The following is a 12,475-nucleotide window of genomic DNA, read 5'->3' as shown; positions in this document are numbered from 1 at the left end:
ATTCCTCCAGAGGGAATAGCCCCACTTCCCCTCCCTTTCAACTGGCGCGTGTGACCACAGCCTTTAACTGTATGCCTGCTTGCCTTTCGGTTCCGAAAGCACCTTTGCACCACATATCAGTGCCTCCCAGTTGATACCTAAATGCTGTAGCTGGATCCAGTCTCGGCCATTCCAACAGTATTGGAGCTCCCTAATGAGGTGGTGATCCAAATGGAGATCAAGGATTGGCAGACACATCCAACATTCCAAGTGGGTTAATTTTCAAGTGCTGAACATGAATTCTGTCCAGGGCTCCTCTCCCTCCCTCCTTTAAAGTAGCCACCAGCTAACCTCCCAGTGAGCAGGTGCAGTCCCATGAACGTCCCACACATTATTTTGAGAAAAGTTTCTGGCGTTGTGCATTCCATAAATCTCTCCTACAATGAACTGCACACAGATTTCCTTGTGATAAGGCAGGAGGAGGAGGGATTTTTATCTCGGCTATATTTGGCAGCAAAGGTTTCCTGGATGTCCTTTAATTATGGCTCTGCCACCTGACTGAGATTCCAGTGGCATAACAGGCTTGTGTCACCAGCTGCTTTGTGGTTAGATTGCAAAAAATAAAAACGCAAGGCTCCAGAGACGCTCAAACGATGCAATCATCATTTTACAGCCTCTCAGAAGTACAGTGGTCACACTTGGATGGTTGGCCACCTGGGTCTGCTGTGAACGATTCACGCACACACATGGACCAGGAAAGCAAGGTGAGGGCCAGAGAAAAAAGAGGCAAGCCTTGCAGAAAATGAGCAAGGCCAAAGAAAAAGACTTCCACGGAGAGACTATTCTTATACCTTAAAGTATTGTTTCAGGATAACAATAGTTTTGTTCAATTTAAACCCTAGCCCAAACGTTTTGCTGCAACTTACCAAGAAAAGCAAGCATGAGAAAAGAAATTCAAGCATTTTTTGGAGGTTATAATTATATTTTCTAATATTACAACTGTGTCAATGCTAATCAGAAAAATATAGTTATTTATAGCAACACCCTGCCATGTATAAATATATACACAGAAACAGCTGCACCAGCTCAAAGTATATTGATGGCTGGTAGCTCGATCAGCTGGAGGGACAGGAGTAGAAGTCGGGCATGTTCAGCTCAAATCCTGTCCTTTTCACTAAAGAATTCCAGTGGTCTCCCAGTGCAGGCCTCTTACCCACTAAAGATACTCTCACATGAAAATGAAGAGAGACTCTGTCAATTGCCGGGCTGCAGGTTTAATTCCCCATAATCCTACCAGTAATCGCACCATGTTACACCCACCAGTATCAAAAACAAACCCAAGGGCATGTGAGATTTCTGTCTTGCCATTTTTCAAAAGTGATTCCAAATTTTTTTATTTTGGCCACCTAAAAAGTTCTCAAACTTGATTTCTCTTACTCAGCCCTTTTAATGATCAATGGCCCCGGTCACACGGGAGGTTTAGGGCCGGAAGAAGGACAGATCGAGGGCGCAGCAAACGGGAGCGATCAAACCACAACATCTGGGAAGCAGCGTGCACCCGTGCCCAATCCGGCCCTTCAGGCCGAAAATGCGCAGCAAAAAACAACCTGCTAAAGACCAGGACTTACCTAAAACGCCGCAGCAAGCGTGGCCGTCGGATCGCCGGCGCGGCTGTCTGCAGGAGCAATTGAGGCTCACAGCCGAACTGCACATGCGCACACATGCACAGCCGGCGGCCTCGTGCTCCCTTCCGTGGCTTTCTCCGCCAGCATCTGATCGTGCCGGGGAGCAACTGCGCGGTGGCTCATGGGATCTGTGTGATCCGGCCACCGCGTGTCTCTTTTGGTGCGGCTTTCAAAAGTGTGGCAGAGGCCAATATAGCTGTACTGATTTAAACCTGAGGTTACCAATCTTTTTGAGCCTGTAGGTACCTTTGGAATTCTGACACAGCATGGTGGGCACAACCACAAAATGGCTGCCAGAGAAGGCAGAGCCAACCACAAAATGTCAGGCAGTGAGGTTGTGTATAACTCTAATAGTAAATCTCCCAACATTTCAGGAAGAAGCTCTGCTGAACAAGATGCCTTTTCAAATGGGCATATTGTTTTAAACAATTTTTTTGCATACACTTCATTCATGCAGTGATGGCCCTTATCCTGAGGTGACAGCTGCTGCCAAAGCACAATATAAAATTTCTAGTCATGTATGTAGCTCACCCCCTTTAATACTACAGCAATATACCTGCTTACGGGAGCCAGGGGTCATTTCGTAGAAAAAGAGCTAGGGGAACTCATTAGCATAAATCATTAGCATATGCCACACCCCCTGACATCACCGGAAGTGTGTCATAAGGCCACACACCCTGACATCACCGGAAATGTGTCATACGGCCACACACCCCACCCCCAACAGTCCCGCAAAGGCCCTCCCTGGCCCCAGGCAGGCAGGGGTGGGGAGAGGCAGGGAGGAAGCAACTTACCCTCCCTCTTCTCCTGCCTCCTCCTGGCTGAATGAGGGCCGGAAGCGGGGCGGCCGGAAGCAGGGGGCGGGGCTTCGTCATGTGCCCCGCCCTCCCGTACCTCACCCAGGGGAACTGTGTTCCCCTGCGTTCCCCCGCGAAATGACCTCTGACGGGAGCTATTGTATAACTAAAAGAGTTATGGCTCTCTCAACATACATCTGACAACACTAAGCAAGATTATTTATTTGTAGGTCAAATGGCCCAAACTTTCCAGAAGGAATACTGCTGATTACTCAGAAGGATACGGGGCTAGCTTAGGCTTGCCAAGTCACCCCGGGGGGCGGGGAAACCCCCGCCTCAGAGGCCCGTTCCCTGCCGCCACCGGATCTGGCCCCAGGGGGAACTCCACCCCGATGTACACGTCACCAGGAAGTGACGTGACCACGCTGGGCACGCTGGGGGCGGGGCCACAGTCATCCAAGGGAAAACTCTATGGTTTTCCCTCCGGTGGTCGTGGCCCCGCCCCCAGCGTCCTCACGTCACTTCCTGGTGCTGTGGATGCGGCACGCACGCACGCTCTGGGATCAACCCGGGAGTCCCCCGCTCTGGAACAAGGTGAGACTTGGCAACCCTAGGCTAGCTCCTGCCATTTTGTCTTGTCAGCCGTGCACCTGTATTTCCTCCAGCACAAAGGGCCTTCTGCTGCTGCAATACTCTCTTGCACTGACACATATTGTAATCCATGGAAGAGAACTTGCACTGCAGGAGCACATGGGTGCAGATGGGACAAAATAGCTGGATCTAATCCATTGTTCTCCAGAACATGAAAAGTACATCATTATGCTGTTTGGCTGGCAACATAAGTATCCAGAATTTGTACCACAATAAATATCACCTATTGTGTCACATAATAATGCTTGACATCCGAAATAACTTGTTTGCTGCTCCTAGTTTGTTTAAAAGAAAAGCAGGCTTGAATGCAAGTGTCCAATAGATCATGCAAGTGATATGAGTATTGACTTCAACATGTTTGTATTATATTCACATATAATTTTCAACCATGTTATTTTTCAGGGACACTTAATATCGTTCTTAAGAAGAATTCCAATGGGTCTTTTTATTTATGGTTTCAATTTTGTTCTATTTGCCTGTCCAGTGACACATAAAGTATTCTGCAAATAATAAAACCACAGAGACAAACAAACGAATCATAGCAATGTAGGTATACAAGAGAGTATCAATCATGTTTGTATTATAGCTCTTTTGAACATGTTATCTAGCAACTTACTCAGCAGAACCCACAAAGTTTAAAGTATCAAGGGAATTTGGTTCAGCTCTAGCAACATGTTTTAATTAAGGCCAAGAAGCCCATACAACAGTGTGAAGTTGCCTTTGTGTAGACAGTTCTGGTTGCCACAACAACACTACCTGCAACTGGACACCAAAGGGTTTCTCAGTTAATCCTTAAAAGAATTATAAAGACAGGTCATAAGCAACCTCTTGATCTGCACACTAACTGACTGATTTGAACCACAGGAGTAACAAGTAAAAATCTGCAATATGCATGGAAATGTTAGCAGCTTCTTTTTTAAAGCACCTGAACATTTCTAGCACAGCATTACCTAGTCAGTAGAATAAGTAATATACTCTGTTAATGGCTTATTAGAATGTAGTATTTCCGACACACACTCCTGTCCTCTTTCCTAGAAGAAAGGAGAAAATGCTTTTACTCTCATTCCACAGACTAAGAACACATCCACACGGCAAGAAATCTAATCGCATTCACTGCTGCTATAAATACAGAGGCACATATTGGCAATGAAGCATTTACACAGGAGTCTTCTGTATACTTTCCTCCATCAGGTACCATTTTCCCTGCATTCTTCCTCTGCCATGGCATCAGTGGGCTTTTGGGGCAGGGGGTTAAATAGTAACTGCTACAGCATTAGAGTGCTATAGCTGTTACTGGGTTGAATCCTGTACAGAATTCCACAGGTGCAAGGAGGGGGGTGATTACTGATGATCTCCCCCTTCCCACAGCAGTTCCAAATGCCCCCTGAAATGAAGCTCCTGGAAGATGACTGGGGGGGGGGCAACTTAGTGGAGAACTTGAAGTTTCCCACAGCATGGGAGACTGGCAAAAATTGTCCCCTTCCTTGCTCCTGCATAAATCAATGCAGGATCCAAGCTACTTTTTTAAAAAGCCCTCGAGTGATAACAGTATGGAAAATGGTGACCACAGTGGGCCGATGGATGGAAAATGGCACACGTCAGTGGAAGCTTTGAAAGTGCAAACATTCCCATCCAGATGACCTGCTAATATGCCTTCTTGCATTCTTTTTGAAATTATTTATTTATTTATTTCTACTCCCACCTTTCTCCCCAAGGGGAACGCAAAGCAGCTTACATCATTCACCTTTCCTCCATTTTATCCTCACAACAAACCTGTGAGATAGGTTAGGCTGAGAGAGAGTGTGACTGGACCAAGGTTGCCCAGCATGGTCCCATGGTGCAAGTGCAGATTCAAACCTGGGTCTCCCACTCCCTAGTCTGGCACTCTTTGAAAGACTGGAGGAAAGCAGAGGGGAAATGGCAAATAGGATATTTAAAGAATGCTAAATGCTTTAAAAAAACCCCAACCCACTCCAATCTGGAAGCCACAGTGTGGATGCAGCCTAAGTATTTGCAAGCATACAGTTCAGTGCTGGGCAGAACACTGGCACATGGGGACTCCTCTTCATTTTTTTTTCCAGCTAAGGGACCTGGCCTTGAACCTTGGCCAGATGGCCCTGAACCATCATAACAAGCCAGAAAATATACCTTTTTTGTGTGAAGGGCTTTTGGGGGGTATAGAGAGGGAGGCCCCAGCTTAAGACTCACAGAAAAGACTTCTAACTTCTCATGTCAGTTGTGCCAAAAGGGTTTCTGTTTTCTTTCAGAGGCACGCTAAGCCAGTACATCCTGGTTATCATTATTATTTATATATCTAGTGTTTAACTTATTATAAGCACTTGCCTAGACAAGAGAGACAGAGTGAAATTCCTGAGGGCTCAGACTAGGGGATCAGTAAAATGCTCAGTCATTATAGTTGTGGGTACAGCCCACTTCTCACACCCAACAGTTACAGCAGACACAGCATCAGGCAGGTGGTAACCAGCCAGCACTTGACAGTCCCAATGCATCCTGATCCCCTGGGCCATCTATACCCTCATTCTGCAGCAAGCCACTATCCTCTCAATCCAAATGCACCTCTTTGCCCAGCTCAAGATTTGAGCTAGGCACTCACAAGGTAAGCAACTTGCCACCAGCACAAGAGCTGACGGGGCTCTCAAGTGTTTCACTGGGCTTCCAACTAACTACAGCTTAGAGGGAACATTGCTTGCCACCAGCACAAGAGCTGACGGAGCTCTCAAGTGTTTCACTGGGCTTCAAACTAACCAAGCCTTTACCAGAAACACTGTGAACATCTTATGCCAATGCATCATATGGGAACAATAAAAAACAAAACAAAAAAACCCTCCCTCAACAGGCATAAGGAAGCTTCTGCCAGGAAATCATGCATTTGCACTCCTGACATCTGTAGGACATGAGTTCTCTCCAGCCAGCACACACCCAGCTTTAAATGTAGTATAAAAGCTAAAAAGAATCCACCCAAAGATATTGTTTGGAAAGGGAGTATCTGTAAAGTGACAAGATGGCATTTAAAGGGAATTTTTCCAATGGAGAAATCTTTTTAAAAACCAGTTTTAGTTCCCATGGAAAAACCCAGGCAAAATCCCCTTTGGGTTCAGCACATTCTACTGCTTCTGTCCAGAAAGAGAAACAGAAAGAAAGGAGATTGCAACCATTCAATCAATGTAGAAAGTTATCTGAAGAAGTGAGCAGTGACTCACGAAAGCTCATACCCTGCCACAAATTTTGTTCGTCTTTAAGGTGCTACTGGACTCTTGCTCTTTTCTACTGCTACAGGCAAACTAACACAGCTACTCATCTTGCTCAATCTAGAAAATTAGTTAGGACCATTAATTATGGTATTTGGCACTAAATACATACCCCTTCCTATCCAAGCATGGACTGTTTCATCAGTAATTATACACCCAGGACACACAATTTGGCTGTGTGGGTAAGTTTCTGCATGAAATTGATAAGAAAAAGCAGTTATTAAAAGAAACCAAGTTTAATATCATTTATACAGACAAGTAAAACTAGAATTCCAGTTAACTATAACTTTGGGTCCAAGTTAAAAAGTCTGTGGGCTTCCTCACCAGTGATTTCAAGTCCTATTTAACAGTGAGTCCAGGAGAGTGAACTAAAGTTAAGGCTGATGCCCATGCAAGCCTTAAACATTATGATGTAAGGCCAGAAAGGGAATTTGCATGAGAAAGAGGAAGGGCTAGGGAAGGTGTTACATCTGTCCAGATTCTTTGTGCTCATGGCCCTGGTCCACTAAGCAACATAAAGGGGAAGAGAGAAAAGGCAGGATTTGCACCAGAATTTCCTGGTTCACAGCTCGTTCCCTTAACCACTATGCTATACTTGCTGTCCCACTGTCACTAACTTCATAGCCTTGAGCTACACAAGGATTTGCTTTCAATACAGTTACTCTTAAGAAGGGGGTATAAATTCATTCACATTTAACCAGGTGTACAGGGGAAAACAGATCACCAAGAGGGTCCATTATCCGGCTCCTTTTCACGTGGCCTGCATGTCCAACATTAACCCCTGTCAGTGTTCCCGCTAAGCTGAGTTAGTGTGAGCCAGCTCAGTTTTTTAGCCTCCAGCTCACAGTTTTTTGTCTTAGCTCAGGAAGGGATGGCTCCAGAGTACGCTAATTTATGCAGGAGCCCAACTGCTTGCTCACAGCTTTAATGCCAGTAGCTCACAAAGTAGAATTTCTGCTCACAAGATTCCACAGCTTAGAGGGAACATTGACCCCTGTAACAGCAAACCAGGGAGCTAGGGGAACTGTTTGCCTGACCCAGATAGGCAATTCATACTGGCAAATATTTTCAAGCATTTTGAAAGCCATCTTTACTCTTGTAAGCCATGGGCTGTTGTGAAGCATCACGTACAAATAGCAAGCCCAGCAAAGAAAGATAAACATATACTGGGGATGGGTAGATAGAAGTGCAAATAGTTTTCAAAGCAATGCAAACAGACACTCAGTGAAGAACAGCTGACCAACTCTGACATATCACTGCAACCAAATAATTGTGTGCAATATCGCCATGTTAAAGCCTTAAAATGATGCAGCGGAACCATATGGAGTCACTGTCTCTTTCAATTGTTCTTCATTCTCAAACAGCTCTGCAAGAAGAGTTCCAATCCTTTTTTTACTGTCCTGTGCATCTATCACAGCAAGACATATTTAATTGAGTATGAATTTGGGCACAAGCCCAAATGTGAGAATCAGGAAATGGGGCTAACCACTCAAGAGGGGTCAGTGAAAGAACACTTGGCTACAAGAACGGAAAGCTCTCCTGTGATACAGGGAACAAACTGCAGTGCTTTCAAGCTTTCAGGACTGAGCCAGATCTTGCCAAAAATGTAGACTGCAAAGCTGATTAAGCAGCATTCTCCAAACTGGCAGGCTCTATCACTATCTAAAGAATACTTCTGTGTGAACATGAAACTGCCACATACTGAATCAGATCCTCTTTTTTCAAGTTCAGTGCTGTCAAATCAGATGATCAACTGGGAAAGACAGGTTGGGTTGGTTTTAATTTGGTTATTTCAGTATTCTTAATTCCCAGGAAACCTAAGACCACTTCTGATAATTAAGCAGACTTCCCAGTTTAGTTTCATCAATGGTCAGTGAACTGAATAGATGAATTCATTAGACTAATTGTCATGGGAAAAGGTCACCCCAGCAGTAATGCCTTAGAGATCTTGCCGGCCTCGCCGCCACAGTGGCTTCTAATACTCCTCTCCTTCCTACACCAGACAAACAGCTGCCTGTCACGTGTAGGAGAGGAGGTGGGATGCTTACAGCCGCCGGGGAGGTTTGCTCAACAGGATTGCCTTAGCCCTGCTGCTAGCCCAGCCTCCACGATGCCTTTAAACATAATCTCCCCCAACACCAGACAGGCCGGTGTCTGTCAGGTGTAGGAGCACGACCAGGGTACTTTAATCCATCAGGGATGCCACCCCAGCAGGATCACCTTAGCTGGCCCAGCTTAGCGACACTCACACCCACAATGGAAATATACTCCACATTTGTAGAAAACTGGTTTCCTTTATTAGGTTATTTAACTTCTCACAATGTGGGTTCTAGAAAACTAGTTCATATGAACTTGCTTAATATCTGATTGCTCGGGTGGTGTTTTGAATATGTAGTTATGTCCCAGTTCTAAAATGTAACATAAATTAGAAGCATTTTTGTAAAAGGGGGGGGTATGCCCTCCCTCCAAATTCAATGTCCAGGACAAACCCCTGCACCAAGAAACCCAAAATAAGGGAGTGCATCCCTACCATGACATCAACCCCCTCCCCATGAAGAGATTTCTGAGAAACATGACCCCTGCTTCTTAAATGGTGACTGCTTCGCACATGGACAGTTCTATGTGGCCTGCTCCAGAGTGAGCTCATCAAGCAGCCTGGTCATCCTAGCACCTGAGGTCAGAACCACCAATGTGGTCTAGAGAGAGGTCCTTCAGTAGAGAAAACAAGTATGTATGTCTTACTTCATTTCTTACACTACAATCTTCTCTGTTAGAATTCCTACAACAAATGTCACATTTCAAATTTCACATCAGCCAGGTTGGTGTAGTGGTTAAGTGTGCGGACTCTAATTTGGGAGAACCGGGTTTGATTCCCCACTCCTCCACTTGCACCTGCTGATGTGACCTTGGGACAGTCACAAGCTCTGGCACAGCTGTTCCTGTGTCAGAGTTCTCTCAGCCCCACCCACCTCACAGGGTGTCTGTTGTGGGGAGGGGAAGGGAAAGGAGTTTGTAAGCCGCTCTGAGACTCCAAGTGAAGGGTGGGGTATAAATCCAATCTCCTCCTCCTCCTCCTCCTCTTCCTCCTCCTCCTCCTCTTCTTCTTCTTCTTCTCATAACTGGATTTACGGAACTTAAATACTGTAGCAAAGCACGGGTAGCAGGCTAGTCTGTAATATAAAGATAACACTAGCCTAACTCTGTGCACTTAAGTATGCTACATAAGTACTAATTAGTATTTCATGGCCATCCAAAACCCATCTAGAGTAAACAAAACAAATGAATTTCAAGCATTTTTAAAGAGAGGTAGCCATGTTAGTCTGTTGATGCAACAACAAAAACGAGTCTCGCGGCACTTTTAAAGCTAATATTTATTATGGTCTAAACACACAGTGCCCTGACCTGCATGGCCCAGGTTAGCCTGATCTCGTCAGATGCTGGAAGGTAAGCAGGGTTAGCCCTGGTTAGTATTTGGATGGGAAACCACCAAGGAAACCCAGGGTTGCTACATAGACCCAGGCAATGGCAAACCACCTCCATTTGTCTCTTACCTTAAAAACCCTATGGGGTCGCCATAAAGTGGCTACAGCTTGATGGCACTTTCCACACAATAATGGGATCTACCCCCAACCCAATGTTTTTAAGGTGCCACAAGAATTCTTTTTGTTGTTACTAAAGCACTGGAAGAAGATATGAACTCCCCTGTGCCAAATGGAACATACTGGGGTAAAATTATATGAAAACATTTCTAATCTCTTTAAAAAATATGTCCTTACTTAACTCCAGAGAAAAGATTTCAAAAAACAACTCCCATACCTGTAAAATGTTCCTGAATGCTGCAGATCAAGGTGAAAGAGGGTGCCTGAACCAGATCACTGCTTCCAATGAGACTATTTGCACACAGGTAGCAAATGAACTGTGATGTGCATACTCAAAACACAACTGTGCTTTATATTTACCTTTTATGTCACCATAAGTTTGAAAAGAGAGATTTCATTATTGAAATTCCTTTACTGTGAAACTTTCAGCTATTTTACCGTAATTTTCAGCTACTATACCAAGCAGACTATAGTGTGCAACTAACCCGAAGGTGAATGTCAAGTCAGCATTGAAACAGGAAACTTTTATTAGGCAAAGAAGAGTCCTAGGAGAAACACAACTCAGTGGGAAACATACCAACATTTATCTAACCACTAGGCTAAATAACTATATTAATTTACACATGTTCAAAGACCACCATTCTGACACAAAATCTTTTATACCACAATTTGTACAAATTTTCACTAAAAAAGGTACCGTAGTTACTTCTGAGTACTAAAGCTCTGCCCACATAAAGCATCTTCTGCAGGATGCCGATCTCTTTCTAAGTGGCTTTTAAGTTGGTCTGAAGCATACCAGCCCACGCTGCAGTGTGCGCACATGACAGAAGAATGGCATTATGCTCTGATGGATTTCTGATGCTGGCCCTCTGTGCAAAAGCCCTTCCTTTGCTGCATACATTTCCATTAATTAAATCAGTGCCATGCCATCTTTGCAAGGCTGAAACAACATCCATGAAAAACCAAAAACCACAACAGCAGTTCTGACGGAATCATGAACAAGTTCTAAGATAACGAACAACTATGGATAAGTGATTTACTAACAGGTTGCTATGGGGGAAAGACTGGCAACAGCAAAGCAAATCTCTGGCCATGTAACACGTTTGTAAGGGACAATACATGCAACCAGAGCAGGGACAGGAGAGATATAAACATTCACCATTGAAGAGACTAATGAAAATTCAGAACTGTTAACATGTGAGATGCAAAATTTCTCACTCCTAACAAAAAAGTACCGTAAATTGCAGGACAAGCCTAAAGAGCCAAGAAGATGTTTAGAAGTTTAGACAAATTCAAATCAATAGGAGTGCTGTTTACATAGGAATTCTATTGACATGGGATTATGTGGTGATTCCAAGATAAATTAGAAGAACACAGATCACAAGAAGGCAGTTTTTGAAAAGACGAGGAGGAGGAGGAGGAGGAGGAGATTGGATTTATACCCCACCCTTCACTACCCAAAGGAGTTTCAGAGCGGCTTACAAACTCCTTTCCCTTCCCGTCCCCACAACAGACACCCTGTGAGATAGGTGGGGCTGAGAGAGCTCTGACAGAAACTGCTCTTTTTCAAGGACAGCTCTGACAGAACTATGGCTTGCCCAAGGTCATCCAGCAGGTGCAAGTGGAGGAGTGGGGAATCAAACCCAGTTCTCTCAGATTATAGTCTGTGCACTTAACCACTACACCAAACTGTCTCTACACCAAACAAAACTATTTGCACACACTTCCAGAGTGATGGATTTCACTGACCGAAGTGCTAGGAGTTTCAAACCAGAGAGCTCAAAGGAAATGTAACCCCATTCATAAGTTAAGATCTAGCTGGGGGAAATTCTCTAAACCAAGACATACTCCAACACACCTCATGAAAATTTTAAAAGCTTTCCGGTCTTAAACATAAATCAGTTCATGCAGCAGCACACATCTCCGCCCGGAGTGCATTGAGAGGGATGCAGATTGGAGGCAACAAAGTTACACCATTTATTGGCCACCCTCGACAATAGATTGTATAGGATATCGATATCTACTAATCACTTCTGCTTATCCAAACTCCTGGAAGTGGGAGATTGCTAGGGGTGGCTTTGGTTGGGGCCAAAACAGAAAGGATCACTCACCTACAGGGGTGGAGGGGGGGGGAAGGAGCTTTGCTACTAAAGAGGCAGAAATGCTTGGGAACGGCTTAAAGGATCGCTTGTGCACAAACCAATGCCTGAGGCCGCAGGTGCGACCTCAGCGCCGTTCCCGGGTTGCAAACCGAACTGGGGGGAGGGGGGGGGGGGAGGGGGGAGAAGACCCCAAAAGGGGCAGGGAGAATCACGGGCCAAAGGGGGGAGGCTGTCCTCTTTCCCGGGAGCCGCTCCTGCACCGGAGAGGCAAGATACCTGCGCTGCCCCCTTTCCTACTACTGGAGAAAAGGCGCGGGGGGGAGGCGGTCAGCCCCTGCCTCAGCCCGCCGGACTCGGGGGCTGCGCGGCCTGCGGGGGGGGGGGGAGGGGCCG

This window comes from Gekko japonicus, unplaced genomic scaffold (genome assembly GCF_001447785.1).
Source record: "Gekko japonicus isolate JY-2015 unplaced genomic scaffold, Gekko_japonicus_V1.1 scaffold413, whole genome shotgun sequence".
In the NCBI taxonomy this organism is placed as follows: domain Eukaryota; kingdom Metazoa; phylum Chordata; class Lepidosauria; order Squamata; family Gekkonidae; genus Gekko; species Gekko japonicus.
Note: the sequence above shows the minus strand (reverse complement) of the source record.